This window comes from Pongo pygmaeus, chromosome 7 (assembly GCF_028885625.2).
Source record: "Pongo pygmaeus isolate AG05252 chromosome 7, NHGRI_mPonPyg2-v2.0_pri, whole genome shotgun sequence".
Classification (NCBI taxonomy): Eukaryota; Metazoa; Chordata; class Mammalia; order Primates; family Hominidae; genus Pongo; species Pongo pygmaeus.
The window spans coordinates 143983613-144001767 of record NC_072380.2 but is presented as its reverse complement, the minus strand read 5'-3'; the positions used below and the strand labels follow the sequence as shown (position 1 = coordinate 144001767).

Genomic DNA, 18155 nt, shown 5'->3' with positions numbered 1-18155 from the left:
AAAGGAGCCAGTTCACTTTGCCATTCAAGTTAGTCCATAATTTTGTTTTAAGCTATTGTCTTCTTCACATCCCTGGAAAGAGATCTCCACTTTACAGAGATTGCCTTACATACATCACCAAACTCTCTCCCTCTACCTCTATGTTTTCCATCTGTTGCTTGGAATGCCCTCTGCCCCCATGTCCACCTCTTCAAAATCTGCTCCTCTGCTAAGTCCATCAGTATCCAACCTCTCACCTGAAATCTCATCAGCTCAGGAGAGCAGCATATGATGCAAAGAACGTAGGCTTAAAACTCTTTAATTCCAGTTCAGTGTCTATTGACTCTCAATGGATTTCTTAATCTCTCTGAGTCCCAGTTGACATCAGTCCAAAAGTGGGATAAGATGATCTGCCACTCAAGGTCATTAGGAGGATTAAATGAAATGACATTTGTAAAAGAACCCAGTACATATGAGGTGCTCAATAATCACTAGGTTCTTATCTCTCTCTCTTCCTCTGAGCTAAATCCTGTATAACACAGAGTGGAAAATTATGTGCTGCTTTAAAGTATATTTTTTATTATTATTTAAATTTTCAGGCGGCCCTATCACAGCCACTAGTGTAAGCAACTGGAAATAAGAATGGATAAAAAGCTGTTATTGATAGTGGTGGAAGAATATTTATGCTTAGAGTCTAGAAGCACCAAATGACCACTCAGGATGAAGCCAATCAAGATTGATGGGGGCAAACCCGGGAAATAAATAACAGTCATCTGATTATTTTCTGTGGAGTGGGCACTCACAGCAATAGATATATTTATAAAATTGAGGTAAAATTTATGTAACGTAAAATTAACGATTTTAAAATGTTTAATTTCAATTGCGGCACTATTCACAATAGCAAAGACTTGGAACCAACCCAAATGTCCAACAATGATAGACTGGATTAAGAAAATGTGGCACATATACACCATGGAATACTATGCAGCCATAAAAAAATGATGAGTTCATGTCCTTTGTAGGGACATGGATGAAGCTGGAAACCATCATTCTCAGCAAACTATTGCAAGGACAAAAAACCAAACACCGCATGTTCTCACTCACAGGTGGGAAATGAACAATGAGAACACATGGACACAGGAAGGGGAACATCACACACCGGGGCCTGTTGTGGGGTTGGGGGAGCGGGGAGGGATAGCATTAGGAGATACACCTGATGTTAAATGACGAGTTGATGGGTGCAGCACACCAACATGGCACATGTATACATATGTAACTAACCTGCACATTGTGCACATGTACCCTAAAACTTAAAATATAATAAAAAATAAAAAATAAATAAAATAAAATGTTCAATTTCATGATATTTTATGCATTCACAATGTTATGCAGTCATCATCTCTAGCTAGTTCCAGAATATTTTTATCACCTCAAAAGGAAACCCTATAGCAGCTTCACAGAGCTGTTAAGAGGGCTATCATGCCATCCTCTCCCCACCCCTTATCTCTTATGTATAGCAACAAAGCCCATAGAAGTCAGGAAACATAATGAGATCATACAGCTATTGGAATGAAAATTCAAATCCAGGTCTTTGGGCCCATGAGCCATGTTCTGTGCTAATCACAGCAACAGATTATCCAGGATAGTAAAATGTGCTTTCCCCTCTGGTATGATTTTACTTGTCCCAAAATGTAGCCTAATTTGAGATTTAAGAATATGGTTTACCCTACTCATGTGGAAGAGAGAAATATGTACCTTGCTGCCTCTTCCTCTGTGCCCAAATCCACAAGGAAGGGTCCAGAAACTCTAGAAATGTCATTTCCAACCCTTTGTCTATTAGTTTACTTTCTCTTCCTCTGTCTCACATTCAATTCTAACTCAATCCTGTTCATCAGGAGAACAACAGAACAGTGGTTCTTAAAGTGTTGTCCCTGGGCCAGCAGAGTCAACCTCAAAGCTTGCTAGAAATACATATTCTTAGACTTTACCCAAAACCTAGATCATAAGCTGTGTAGTTTGGGCCAGCAAGAGTGTTGTATCAAGCCCTTCAGGGGATGATTGTGATTTACCCTAAAGTTTGACAATCGCTGGTCTACTGTAGAGGAAAGAGGAGTACCCCCCACACACACCTCTGCAGCTCATTCAGAATCAGAATCAAGGCATGCAGCACAGAGCCCCAATATGGGAGACATGAGATCAGGGTATTCCTCTCACTTCTCCCTACAACTATGTGAGCTTTTCCATAACTTCTGTCAAACTTCATTTATGCATCTGTGAAATAAAAGGAATGACATTTATTGAGCTCTTTCAAATGAGCTTCTCAGCTTATCTTTGCATTTCTCACATTATATGCCAGTGTTACAAAAATTGTTTAGTCCAGCAGCCAACATCTGAAAATAGATTGTGAGCTTTTGAAAGCTGGTATTATACACACCTAGGAGGTACAATACTAAATCTACAAACTCATGTATACAATATTTCTTTAAAATTTTATATGATTCAATTTAGTCAAAGGAAGAGAGAGGCCATCAAGATCTGAAACAAAAAAGCTGTATTTATTGCTTGCTAAACAAGAAAAAATTGTACTTGCAAGACAGTAACCCCAAACAACACAGGAAAGGAAATTATGTAAGCATTTGGGAAGTGTTCAGTTCCATCATCAAAGTTCTAAAGAGTGTACATTGTGACACAATGTGTGTTGAAGATCACCTTGTCCTCGCCATTAACTCTCCAGTATCATCTACTGTGCTGTCATTCTCTCTCACATGGCCTTTGGTCATTGGTTCAGACAGGTCAGCATTACTGAACATAAGCCTCTTCTATATACTCCTGGGTCAATCTTGAACACCCAAGAATTCTGTTAACCCCCTGCCAGTCCAGGACATGAGAATCTGCAAAGCTGACTGACACTGTATCAACTAAAACTTGTCATCCTACCATCCTGGTAGAGACCTGCAACCTTCTTCAGCCTCTACCTAGGAATCCATCTGGGGCTTGTGTGCCTCACCTGGCTTAGTCCAGGAAGCGTAAGATAAAGTTCCTTTTACAGGAACTCATCAAGGTCTAACTAAACTCCACTGCTTCCTCTTAAAATTTATTCCTCTCGTCAGAGAAATCATTCTTAGAATAAGAGTGGGAGCAGAAAAGACAGAGTATCCGTGCCTAATCATTCAGTTTTCTCTCAAATTTAGTATATGTCTACAGTACTTTCTGCTTCCCAAAGATCCTAATGTTTATGACTCCAAAGCCAAGAAAAGCCTATCTTATTTTTGTTATCTACATTCTCTCTGTCATGTTCCTTCTCTGAGGCAATGAACAGAGAAAGGTAAGGATTAAGGATAGCTAGATACAGCTCTACTCCAATAGGGAGAGGAGAAAGGACATAAGGAGAAATGGTAAAATAGACAAAGATCACTTAATATTTCATTTTTAATTTTTTTATTATAATTTATATGTGTACACAGAAGATGTGTATATTTATGGGGTTCATGAGATGTTTTGATACAGACATGTGATGCATAATAATCACAGCATGTAAAATGGGGTATCCATCCCCTCAAGCATTTATCCTTTGTGTAACAAGCAATACATTTATACTCTTTGGTTGTTTTTAAATGTACTATAGTCTATAGTGACTATAATAACCCTGTTTTGCTATCAAATACTAAGATCCCTTAGCATTTCAAAATTTTTATTCTGCCAAATTTATTCAGTTATATTATTTATTGTTCACTATTCTATGTATATTATTTACTTTTATACTAAAGTAGTTTTCAACATTTTCTGTCCAAGGCCCTTAAAACAGATCTTGATTTTGGCAGTCAAGGCCAGAATTTGTAGTGATTATATTAAAAATCAGCAATTATTTTTCTTGATCTAATAAAGATTGTATTAAAAAAATCAGCTCATATGTTATTACAGAAGGCATACTGTATTATATATTTCTATGTGTTATAAATGAGCTCATTTATTTATTCATTTGATAAATATTTTGTACACAGAATTACAAGGAAAGTTCTATGATTGGCCCTGAGGCAATGAAGAGAACAAAAAACAGGAAATGCAAAGTCATAGACATCAGAGATTACAAATGGAGGTAACACAAGGATTAAAACAACAAATAATATGTAACTGTTGACCTAGCCTCCTTGGGGTTTAGTAATAATAATATGTAACTGTTGACCTACAGTCATTCAGGCTCTGGAATAATAATATGTAACTATTGATCTAGTGTGTAGGGAATGTTCAGTTGGAGCACTACTGTCATTCAGAGGAGGAAGATATTACATCAGTCTTAAGGCAAGATCCATTTAAAGAGGTAAACTTTGGATCTTGAAAAACAGTGGAAAAAATATGGATATATTAGAGAGTAGGAGAATTTTAGGGGAATATCCTCATGATATTCCCTTAATATGGTAGATATAGTAGATATTCCTCTACTATATACATAGTAGAGTCCCCATGTATATTTCTATTTTGTAACTCTTTTTATAGTCATAACATGCATAAATACATATATTTTTCTTTTAACTTAAAGTATGCCTCTTTCTCATTAGCTTGTAGATGCAGAGAAGGGAAGGATTGGATCAACTTCATTTACCACTGCATCCCCAACAGACAGTGCATAGTAGGTGCTCAGTAAATATCTATGAACAAAAGAGTGAGGGCAAATGCCAAACAGACAAAATTTCAGATCAAACAAACATAAATGTTAGAGAGAAAGTAGTGGTGCTGAAGCTATGTGCATAAAGGTGTTAGTAGTAAGAAGAATAAAAAAGAATTTTGGAGCCACATCATGGCATAAAATGAAAAGTTGCAGCCTCTGTATTTTATTCCATAGGCTTTAAGAAGCCACTGATGCTTTGAGAAATGGCATGAGTAGAGGTGTTTGAGAGCTGTGTATGTTAGAAAGATCACCTTGGTTAGAAAGATCACCTTGGCTGCACATAAGATCTCAATGGGATGAGGGCAAGCTCAATGGTGGATGTAGGAGAGCATTATATTTCCAGGCTTGGGGAGTGGAGTGGTGAGGCAGGTGGAGGAGGACCCAAAAGACTTCAGAGGGAGAAATTACAGGAACTAGTAACTTATAGAAATTACAGGAACTAGTAACTTATAGAATGGAGGAAGAGTTAGAGATTATTCCAAGGGTTTAGTTTGGCTAACGAGATGGTGGTAGGACCATGCAAATAAATAGGGAACACAGAATCAGAAAATCATCCCTATCATCCTCCTTTCCCAACAAGCCCAATGCCCTTGGTCTGTTGAATAAAATCCAGACAAGTATCATCTTGCATAGAAACTCAGGACACCTTAAACCAGATCTATGTATCCTGATCCCAAGCCAGGGATAAGACTCCTTACTACTGCACTTCCATCCATCTTAAGCCTTACCATTCCAAGTATGACTTTTCCTAAAGTAATAGAAAGTATCTTTGTGTATAGGAAAAGCATAATTTTTCCTCTTAGCTTTTTTCTTATTTTGACATACTTTCAAATGTACATGAGTTTCAAGAATAAAAGAAGTCTCATATACCATTCACCTAGATTCTCCCAATGTTAATGTTTGCTTTCTCCTTGTCTCTTCTCCTTCTCTTCCCTCCTCCCACATAATTAAATCTATTTTTTTCTGAAATGTTTGAGAATAACTCATAGACATGTGCTCCCTTACCCTGAAGGAATTCAGCTTGTAGTAGTGAAAGACAATGATAAATGGTACTTACTAATATAATTATATGGTCTTTCCTAAGCTAGTGTCTTTGTTTTCCTTACTCTCCCAGACAATTGTGTCTTTGGAACAAAGAGACAAGAAGACTATGCTAAGACAATACTAGAAGTAAGGATTATAAATAGACAGGAAAGCCTTTCTTCCCACCTATTGGATTAGATGTCCCATTCGGCATCTCTGCATAGCTTGGTTGAATACTCTTTGGTAGCCCTTATCACATTAGCAACTTTTGCTAATGGAATAATTCTGCATTTACCACAGAGCCTGACACACAGTTTGCAATCAACCAACAATACACACCTATTGAAAGAATGAAGCCAAGTCCTGCTCTGCTCTTAACCTTTGAGACACTAAGGGAACTACATGATTGCTTAAGACCAGACAATACTAACTAAAGCTTGAACCATAAATCCTAACCCAGCATTCTCCCTTTATCAAAATGATTTAGTCACAACATGGGGCTTTTTTCGACTAAAATAAATCCTCCAAAGTCTGAGTGAAAATAGACAAAGAAGCAAACTTATTTCTACTTTTCCTCTTGATAAGTAGTTCACCACTATCACGGTACATCAGAATTTCCTGGGATGCTTTTTAAAACACAGATACCTGATATCTGAACCCTGCCACCAGAGATTCTAGAGTTTCTAATTGAATTGTCTTATTGTGGAGTCTATATCATCTTTTTTTCTGTTGTCATTGCATAGTGCTTTGTTTTTTATTATCAGTTCGTCTTTCAGAATGGTTCTGTGGTGCTGCCACCACTATCTCTCAGCTTTGCTAAATTATTCCATGGTAACAAACAACCTCCAAAACTCGCAGGCTTGCAACAGTAGAGGTTTATTTCTCTCTCATAGTATCTGTCCACATGGGTCAAATGTGACTCCTCTCCCATTCTCTTCACTGCAGGACTCAGACTCAGACCGACAGAACATCCCTCTCTGGGACGTTGCTGGTCTCGGGGAAGAGCTACTACATGTTGCCTTATGTGAACGTCCTTTGCACACAATGAAACCTCAATATTAACATTTTTAAAATATCATCATTGCTAGGTATTCAGCCAACTATCAGAAATACTATTACCAGAGGTAGTCATACAAAAGAACTACAGCAGTGGATCTCAAAACACAGACTTTTCCTTCCACTGTGCCATCTCAAGGTGATCCATTTTTCTCTTTTCACATCACCATGTCTGTGTGGATATGACAGATTGCATCCCATAGAAAAACTACACACACAAAACAAATCTTCAAAATCCTGGCTCTTTTTTCAACTTCTAATGTTCCAACATATTTCAAAACTACAAAGAGAAGCCCAATATTTATTTAGCGATGATATTTCATCTGCTTCTCTCACTCTGCTTCATACTAAAATTAAAAGCTGATTGCCAAGGTGTCCAGGTACTATGGAGATTGGAAACATAAATAAGATTAAGGTCTAAGAAAGACAGCATGGCTGAAAGAGAAAGCCAGAGAGAAAAACACAAAATCATGAGGGTGGGAGGCAGGAATATCAGCCCTAAAAAAACTCTTCAGGAAAAGAGATAATTCAAACTTGTAGACATACTTCTTAAATACAGCCAAATTCAAACACGACCCACTTGGAGGTTTTGGCAGTGTTTTTTCTTGCTCTGAGAAAAATGTCTAGATTATCAGAATCTTAATTATCAGAACTATCTAAACATAAGAAGGCAGGGAGACCAAAAAAGGCTCTGTTTGATTTTTAATGTCACCAATGATAGCTGGGCAGACCCTAACAGCAATGAATTGTTGACCCCATATATGACACCACTGTTTGGGAACCCATTTCCCCAAATCTGGCCATAATAAATGATTAACAATTATGATGTTAAAAGGCAGTTAATCAATATGCAATACAGACTGCAAACATGAACTCCCATCTGAAGGTCTCCCATTCGTGCCACAGTACGGCAAAGCTAAAAGAAAGTTTAAAGATTACCTTGTCCAATCCTTTCATTATATATCTGAGATGTCTCAAATGCGAGCAATAGATGTAATCTTCCCAGCAGGCAGCAGCATACCAGTGGCGGGGCTAGATTTAGAACCCAGACCCCCACTTCTTTTATACTCATTAGGTTTCAGTTAATGCATTGAAACAAACTGAGAAGGATCAGGAGGTGAGACACGAAGACAATTATGTTAGCTGTATCATAGACTAAAACTTTGTGTGATGAGTACTCAAACTGGCTTAGTAACACTTCTTTGAAATGAACTTAGCCCCTAAAACTGCAGACTTTCCTTGTAGTGGGTGAAAGATGCTCCACTGAAGTAGAGAGAGCAGGTCAGAAAGCTTCCCTTTGCAGACAGACAGATCCCAAAGGAAACCCAGAGTAAGGTAAGCCATTCCTGCTGGGTTCCTTCTTCCAAACCCACCAATAAAATATGGTCAGTCCTCTTCTGGTTGAAGTGGAGATGCAGAGATATAAAAAAGTTGGGGCAAGAGGCCAGGGACATCATTCTAAAGGAGATCCTTTCATAGAAAACATGAGAGCAGGAGAAAGAACTCTCCCTAACATTTCAATTCCCTAACATTTTCATAATTTATAGAAAATTAACATTTTTTAATTATAGAGCTCAGTCATCAACCCAGGATCTTCCAAGGCGTTATATCTTATAAGGGGTTATAAGCCAACCCCTTATAACAGAAGATCAGCAATCTATCAAATCATTCCTGCCTCCCTTTTCATGAAGTCCCTCCTTCAGTATTAACCATTATACCTCGTGGTATCCTTCTGGTAAACTGAATATTTTTCCCCCAGAATGGGTCAGACAGCCCTACAGTATGCCAGATAGATATAAGTTAAATTAACTCCAAGGCCATGCTGTACCTAATACTAGAAATTTATGTTTTATTCTACCAAATTATGCCCTGCCACTTTGTCCAAAAAAGCTCATCAGAGGTTCTGTAATGAGATCAAATGACAACCTAAATGGTGCTCCAGCTCTCAAATATTGGAAATGTAGAGATGTTACAGGTATAAGCCAACATGTCCAGCCTAGAAGGATTCTTGATCCCTTCATTTCTATAACCTGGGCTGTCATACTATAATAAATATCTTTCTGATAGGGTCTCAGATTTGTATAAGTCCAATTCCAAATCTCTCATGAGCTCCCCTTTTTAAAGAATCCAAAGAATTAATAGGGCTAAAAATATTATTTTGGCACTTACTTCATGACCAGAAAATTAGAAAGCATAAAGTCTCAGTCTCCAAATCACTTAACCCAAGTAAAATGTTACTCTGGTACTTAATTGCCCCAGGGAATAGCAGAAACTCAGAAGTATCTGAAGTTGAGAGCATTGCGGATGCTCATGACTAGAATGCTGGTCAGTCTATTTAAGCTATTAAGAGTCTATAGACTTGAGCGGAAACTTATTTAGGAGAAATCTACCATCAAGTATTAATGGTGTATTTGCCATACCTGATGGGGGAAAATGTCTCACTAATCTACTTTCCTTTTTTTTTTTTTTTTTTTTTTTTTGAGGCAGAGTCTCACTCTGTCACCCAGGCTGGAGTGCAGTGGATTTATCTTGGCTCACTGCAAGCTCTGCATCTTGGGTTCAAGCGATTCTCCTGCCTCAGCCTCCCTCCCGAGTAGCTGGCACTACAGGCACATGCCACCACGCCCAGCTAATTTTTTTGTATTTTTAGTGGAAATAGGGTTTCACTGTGTTAGCCAGGATGATCTCGATCTCCTGACCTCATGATCTGCCCGCTTCGGCCTAATCTACTTTCTTAAAGGGCTGCACTTATGAAACTCCTGCCTTTCAGGAAAGCAAGGACATACCCATCTGTGGAAGCCCCTGTTAATTCAAAACCTCTTAACACTCTTGATCATGTTGAGCTCAACATTCCTGGCACCCAGGACAATGTCAGTACCACAGCCTTCACATTATCTTTGTGAGCAAGCACGTTCATTTCTGAGATGGCGCTGTTCCTTCTTGCAATGAAATTCCTTGGGTCATAAAAAAAAATCTGCCTTCTAGACTTCTCCTCATTCAAACATTTGTTTCTGTTAAAGTCACTCAGTATATTCTAGAACTAAGGCTGCTATTGATGCTTTGGAAATGTTTGTTCCAGGGTCCTGGTAAGGATCACTTCTTCTTCCATGAGCTCCTCAAGACATTGTCTTTGTTCCTTTTAAATGATCCTGGTCTTGAATAGAAGTTCTTTCTGCTACATCCTATTTTGCTGCAGTAAACTATGCCTTCAATGTTTCTTTTTCCTCTGTTCTGCTAAGTCTCACAGGAACACTTAACTGAGTTTCTATCTATTCAATCTGCTTCTTTGGCATCTTTCCTTCTCTAACAAATAGAGTTCTACTATTTGCTGTAATTAAATGCCTTTCTTCTTTCCCTTCTCTGCTTTTTTGGTCAAGATATTTATTTGTCCAGTATTACACTCTTAATTTTATCTTATAGGATGTTTCCCACAATGCGACATGTAAAATAAATAATTTCTTGGTGTGCCAAAAGCCTCTCCCATTTCAATAAGTCTTGTCCATTATTATTTCTTGAGTTGAAGCATCCAAACCAGGAGATAATTTTCCATCAGACTACATCTAATGTAGGCTGGACTTAATCATCATTATTTTGCTTAGATTCCCTATGTGTTGTGGTAGAAAGAATCCTAAAATAGTCCCTAAGATATCCTACTCTAATCCCTGGGACTGTGAATAGGATAAGCTATCACACTGGGGATTATGCTACATTACATGGCAAAAGGAATTCTGAAGATCTAATTAAAATTATTCATTGGTTGATACTGAGTTAATCAAAAGGAAGATTGTGCTATCATGTAATTAATCTAATCATTTAACTGTGAAGAGTTATCTCTGGATGGTAGCCTTAGAATCATAAATCCAAAATTAGATTAAATGTAAAAGCAGCTAGTTCACCTATAACATCTAGGTCACTGTGAAGTTGATCCAGAAGTTCCTTTGCATATGTTCTGATGATTTCTCTTGTCTGTCCAGACTTTCTGGATCACTCACATGTCTCTCCCAGTCTTCAGGGGATTCTTTATATGGTCACCGCTTAGTGAGTGCCAGCACCCTGGCACGTGAATTCCAGTCTAATTTCCAAGATCTTTCCTCTTTTCCTTTATTATATTTCATTGTACAACTGTCATGTTTTCTGATCTAAGAACAACCAAAATATTCTAAGGCCCTCTTTCAGAGCAATTATACCAAGATGCAGTTACTTTTAATTTTATATCTGCTTATCATAGTCCTTAACATCAATTTTTCCTTTTATATCTGCCTTATTATTTTTCTAAGACATCAACATTTCTTCTAGGGTAATCTGTTTTTTGTTTCTGCTTTAACACACTCTTCCTATACTTAATTTCCATTTTTCTACTGCTATTGTCCAGACAATAACACTAACGCATACTAGTCAATATATTCTAGTTCTTCCTTGATTTTCTACATAATCCCTTTGTGGTAAATATTTGAGGCACAGGCAGCCTTTTGAGTTACCTGATTAACCTCTGGATTTTCAATAATTATCTCTAAGAAAATAGTTTATTCTTTTTTACAGTGAAGATCTCTCTTTATTTTGTTTGCTGATAAAATATACCACCATTCTGTAGACAAAATCATTTTATCTTGGGAAACTAAAGTCATAGTCAGATGCTTCAAAATGAACAAACTCTATGCCAACTTGACATCATGCAGTGGTATGTAACTATCAGGAACCGGCAGACAAGCTCATATTTGTAAGAAGTTAGGACCTTCAGGTTCTTCCTTTGGTCTTTAGTGTAGCAAATGGAATTTAGAGCCACAAGTTTAAGGCTGCCTGCCTAGGCCTGACAATAACAGTTTAAAGCAAGAACTTTACACATTAGGGCTCTGCAGTACAAGTGGAACATAGCTAGCTTTATAGTTTTGAAGTCCCAGTTGCAGATCTGACTCTTGGCTGAGGATCTCGGGAAAAGCAGACATTTTGTACCACCCATCAAGACCAAAAGGTTCTAATCTCTGTCTCAACCTTGCCTGAAATACTAAGGCAAGCCACATCTGAATGCTTTAAGACCCACTTAAAACAGCCCAAAATGAAGATCTAAATAGCCATCATATTCCTACGGTGTATGATTATTAAAATTCCACCTTGCTTGTATAATAAAACCTACTCATTTGTAGACAAAGCCTCCAGAAGGACCAAGTACACAACTGTAAAACCGAAACCAGTCCCATGGTACAACACAGATCACTACAAATTAGTTAAGATCCCCCATGGATACCACAAGCCAAAGCTTTGGGTCCAACGCCATGCTCCTGTGTTGCCAGAAGTCAGGGACCCCGAACAGAGGGACTGGCTGGAGCCATGGCAGAGGAAACATAAATTGTGAAGATTTCATGGACATTTATCACTTCCCTAATAATACTCTTATAATTTCCTATATCTGTCTTACTTTAATCTCTTAATCCTATTATCTTCATAAGCTGAGGATGTACGTCACCTCAGAACCCTGTGATGATTGTGTTAACTGTACAAATTGATTGTAAAACATGTGTGTTTGAACAATATGAAATCAGTGCACCTTGAAAATGAACAGAATAACAGCCATTTTAGGGAACAAGGGAAGATAATCATAAGGTCTGACTGCCTAAGGGGTCGGGCAAAAAGAGCCATATTTTTCTGCATGCAGAGGAACTATAAACAGACGTGCAAGTAGGAGAGATATCGCTAAATTCTTTTCCTAGCAAGGAATATAATAGGAAAAGAATTGCATTCCTGGGAGGAGGTCTATAAACGGCTACTCTGGAAGTGTCTGTCCTATGCGGTTGAGATAAGAACTGAGAAACGCCCTGGTCTCCTGCAGTACCCTCAGACTTACTAGGACTGGGAAACCCCAGCCCTGGTAAATTTGATGTCAGACCAGTTCTCTGCTCTCGAACCCTGTTTTCTGTTAAGATGTTTATCAAGACAATAAGTGCACCGCTGAACATAGACCCTTAACAGGAGTTTTTTATTTTGCCCTTTGCCTTGTGGTCTTTACTGGCCTCAGAAGCATGTGATCTTTGTTCTCCTTTTTGCCCTTTGAAGCATGTGATCTTTGTGACCTACTCCCTGTTCGTACACTCCCTCCCCTTTTGAAATCCCTAATAAAAACTTGCTAGTTTTGCAGCTCAGGTGGACATCACGGACCTACCGATATGTGATGTCACCCCCAGCAGCCCAGCTATAAAATTCCTCTCTTTGTACTCTTTCTTCTTATTTCTCAGATCAGCCGACACTTAGGGAAAATAGAAAGAACCTATGTTGAAATATTGGGGGCGGGTTCCCCCGATACTCCTGACCAACAAATCCTCTATCCTCTACCTTTTATTTTACCCTTAAATATTATTTCTTATCTGTGTTTAAGATTATTTGCTTTCACCAAATGACAGATATTGGTAGTCAATAAATAATACCTCACTCTTTTCTAATTATGGAGCCAACTGATAACTGGATTCAAGATTGGAGAAATGAAAATCAAATATCAGCTTCACTATGATAAAAGCTGTTAATAGTTATTAATATGATTTCCATATAGAACCAATGGGCTTACTAACACTCTGAATTTAACTTAACTCCAAATCACTGTTTCCCTCTTTGGGCATACAAAGTCAGCCTCCACTAAATTGGTGCATAATGGAGAAAATAGACTAGACGGTTCCTCTTTACAAACAGGAACGTCCCAAAAAGAAGAATCAGAATGAACTGAGCAATTCACTAGTCAATTAAATTACTCTTTCTTCTCTGAAGGTGGTGGTAAACAAAGAGGCCAAGGTGTTGCTGTAATGGGGGATCGTCCACATAAAAACATAAAGCCAAGGAGGAAAGAGGCTTACCACTGAACAGTTAGAATCTTGGCTCAATTTTGGGTGTTGCTAAAGAAATTAAGTCAATCATATAGATGCAACCATGCTAATTAATTATTAAATGCTACTCTTTATATAAAATCAAAGATATAAAGAATTAAGAAATTATCCAGTTTAATCATTAATTTATTGATTCATCCATTCATTCCTTTATTCTAGCAAAATTTATTGAAGGCCAACAATATATATGACATTGTTCAATCCCTTCTTTTGAAAATGAAGAAACCAAGGACTAGAGTGGTAAAGCAGTTTGACCAATATCACGCAACAAATCGGAAACAGAGCCTAGAGTGAAACCCATTCTTCCAGGCATCCTGGAATGAGCGGACATTAAAATACATGGTGTGGGGCGGGTCACATTTGAAATGCTGAACTCAGTTCTACCAACCTCCAAGAAGTTATTGACAATGACCATGACCTAAAAGGAAAAAACCAGAGTAGCAAGAGAAAGTGTGGAAAATATATCATGTGAGAAGTGAAAGAAAGTACGCTGTGGTGGAAAAAATTTGTTCCCCAATGTCAGATGACCTGTTTTCAAGACACAGTTTCACTCACGTGGACTTGCCATAACTTTGGTCAGGTCCCCCCATCTTCCCAAGCTTCCATTTCCTTCTCTATAAAATTAGGGTGATAATAAAGTCACTGCTGTTCTCACAGAATTGTAGTGAGAATTATAGATGATGATGAGCCAGGATGATTTATGTAAAGCTGATGTGAAGTTAGACATTTATTATTATTGTTGTTCTTGTTATTAATATTTTAAAAACAATAGAATTGAGAATGTTGAGTCAAGAGACAGTAAGATCAAGTAGAGCCATGGATATTTGAGGTACTGTCTCTCAAAACAAAGGGAAAAAATGAATAAAATATCTGTTTGTTTGGTACTTTTCTAAATTATTATTACAAACTCACAACTAAATAGTGCTGTGGTTATTGTGATCCTAACTATGCAGATGAGGAAAATGAGGCTTCAGAGAGGCTGTGAAATTTGCCCAAAGGAGCATGGTGAGGAAGTAGAGGAGACAAGGCTTAGATGGACTGGAACTCCATCTTCTCTCCCTGCACCACAGTGCCAATCAATATACCCTAAAACACAGCACAGCTGGGAGAGCAGATCAGAGAGGTGGAGAATGAACTGGGATCAAACTTCAATTTTCCTGGCTGGCTCAAAACATAGCTGCTTTCCATCATCAAGGCAAAGAGCAGTGTGAGAGGGGTGTGAGCTCTAGAATAAAGCTCCTTGGGTTTGCATCTGGGTTCTGGCAATTACTTGCTATATGGTTTTAGGCAAAATAATCTGTCTATGTCTCCCTTTTCTCATCTGAAAAATGGCAATGATAATATATGATCTTTTCAGGCCATTATTATGTGAGAACATGTGAGATAATGCAAGTAGGATGCTTGCAATTGCATGGTATAAATACAAGCATTATGCTGAACTCTTTGCCAGAGGAAATAGAATGCAGTCTTTTGTTCTCAGGTCCAAGATTGGGAGAGAGATTGGGTCAGGTAACATTCAGGTTCCCTTCGAACTTTTAGACCCTAACTACACTTTTCTTTCCGTCTACCCTATTTATTGCCAGCCAAAGTCCTCATGGAAGAGTCCTATAGCCCAGCAAAGTACTTCACTCAACATTGATTTTGATCATAGCAAAAGGAATTTGGAAAATAACATCAAAGTGCTAGGTACAAAAATTGATTTTTAAAAATAGGTACACTAAAGCCACTTCAGAGAATTTGCTGGCATAGTTCAGATATTTAGGGATTTTTCTGCCTCTTCTTTTAAACTGATCAAACATTTATCACAGTGTCCTAAAAGGCCTAGATTCCAGGAAGTCCATACTGAGGTAAAAAAAAGGTTACAGCCAGACAGCATGCTGTCACATCTTGATGGCAGAGATCAAACTTCTCTCAGGGTATGAGGAGGGGCAAGTCTTAACAGGCAGTTTTAACTGTAGGATAAGAATAAGCAAGGTGGCATCATTTTCCAAGTCCCACTGATACTGGGTGAAAGTGACAGAAAAACCAAACTGTTTCCCTATCCCCCACGTAACTCAATGTTAACATGGCTCTAATTGAATTAAGGATAAGTTCCTATTTGAGGTGATACATACTTTTGGTTTATTTTAACTAATTTTTTAAAAATAAAATTAAAAATAATTTTAAAAATAATTGTAGCAATGGAGGGGTGGGGATGGCCGCTCTTACAAAATATTGATGAGAATGTGAGATACATCCTTTTGAAAGGCAGTATGACAATATTCATGCATCCACTCCCACAATGTATTTTGACCCTAAAATCCCATTCCTAAAAACGTTATTAAGCACGTAATAAACATCAATGTGTATGATCAATGCAGCTTTGTATGTGACAGCCAAAAATCAATGGAAAAAGAAAGGTTCAGAAGTATAAAACCACTAAAATAAATTATGATATATCAAATGGAATACTAGCTGGTTATCAGACTGAAGATTTAGGAAAAAAGTAATGACAGGAAATCATTATAAGCAATTGTCAAGTAAAATGAGCAGGTTATTAGAGAGTGTGAGCTGTATAAGTGTAATTGTGTGCATTCATTTACATAGAAAAAATAAAACCTAGAAAGATGGATTACTAAAATGTACACAGTGGTTATTCGGAGATAGTGGGATTCGGATAATTTTTATGTTCTTTTTCATGCTATCATGTATTATCCAAATTCTTTCAAATAAATTTCACAATAAATATCAGTTCACAACAAGAAATAAAATCAATAACCTATTTTAACAAAGGTTGATCTGCTACTACTTTTTATAGGCAAAGAAGACAAATGGAGATTTGCAGAAGAAAATATCATATGGGTTATCCTGGTAGTCTCCAGAGAATTAACTGAGTCATCCACATTATTTAGCTTCATCACCATCCTTCATGTGACAGGAAACAGAGTTTTGAAGTCGAGGTAATAATAAAAAGGCCCCAAATCACCTCTGCTACTTATTGACCATATGATGTTAATTTTGCTGAGCTTTAATTTCCTCATTTGTAAAATAAAGATCAATAGTTCAAAGCTTTATTGTGAGAACTCATTGAGAAGATAATTTTGAAAGCACTTGAACATGGCCTGTTGATAACTGGACCTTAATACATGCAAGATGCATTACTATATCATTCACTTATTTTAAAAATGAGTTAAAAACATTAAATGAGATAAGGTCTGAGATGCAATTATGTGATAGAGTACACAGAAAGTGAGCACCCACTGAAGGTTGGCTCTCTCTTCTGCTCTTTTTTGTCTGCACCTGAACTTTATTCCCTTCTCAAGCCTCTGCTCTCGCTTTCCTTTCAGGACATAAGGCAGCATCACCAAATGCTCTCCAGGAGAGTTGCTACCTCTGCCAAAGGCAAAAAGGAGATAGGGAAGCTGCCACAGCATCTGTTGGTTCCAGGAAGAAACTACCTTACCTGCGGCCTGGGGATAGAAGGATGACACCTCATCTAGTTACTTTATGCATGGCAGTTCTGCACTAGCAAAAACTCAGAGGCCAACCCCCAGACTGGAGCCTGCAATGTTGCTACATAAAACCCAGTGTTTCCATGACTGAGCTTGCCAGCTGCAACAACAATATCAGCAGAAAGATCGCTTCTGATCAACTTCTCCTTCCAAATCTCATGTGAGTGCAAATGCTGGCAGAAACTCAATTTAACCAGAACCCTACTTGTAAGGGAGTCTGGGAAATGTAATTTTTAGATTACTAGTTTTACAAATATAAATATGTATGGAAGGAGGTTGGAATGGAGGTTGAGTGCTGATCTGCCATATCCACATCATATCTCCTTTAGACTCTGACACAAGAGGTGGCCTTTCCCCGAACCCTATGCTTTAGAAGATCCTGAATACCACAGATGCAATATGAGTAAATTCATAAAAACACATTTGTGCTCCTATCTCTTGGGAACCTATATTCAACAATGGCACAGCACAACCCATAAACTAAAGCATCAGCTCACAGACATTGTTCAGGCCTCAGAGAAGTGTTTCTCAAGATCACTTACCACATATTCTTGAAAGGAAAGATGGCCAAATCCAAATTCCATGTAAATTTGTGAATGGAGCCACTTCAGACTTTGGGGGTGGACAGAACTTTGCACAGAAGACCTGAATAGTGAAAATATTTGGGAAAGAGAAAAGATAAAATTACTACCTTGTGAATTTTTTCCTCTCATGAATAATTTTTTGGCATTATTAAAGCCCCAGATTTCCAGGAATCTCAAACATCCATTTTTCTTGAATCATTTTATATTACAATTTGTGGTTTGGAAGGTACTCTACTATTCAGAATAATTGCAGATACCAACTGAGAAACATTTCAATATTAAACCATGCACTTCACTCTTAAAATTGTATATTTTTAAGCTTAAGTATAACGTGTTTAGTATTATCTCAGTTCTTTACGTTGGCAAGTTGGTGATCATTGAATGGAAGACATGTGAATACGTTATTTTTATATTTAATAAGATTTATACACATAAAATAATTATATTTGAATAATTTTACTGAAATTTTCATATTAATTCATTTTAATGA

At 37.6% G+C, this 18155-nt stretch overlaps 1 long non-coding RNA gene across 1 annotated transcript; it reads left to right on the top strand.

Annotated features, from left to right (window-relative positions):
• The first annotated feature begins 2701 nt into the window (after nt 1–2701).
• On the top strand, nt 2702–17832 carry LOC134739962 (uncharacterized). The gene is made up of 3 exons (XR_010127129.1): nt 2702–2771; nt 16388–16529; nt 16917–17832. It is a non-coding gene; the product is annotated as an uncharacterized LOC134739962 (long non-coding RNA).
• The last annotated feature ends 323 nt before the right edge of the window (nt 17833–18155 follow it).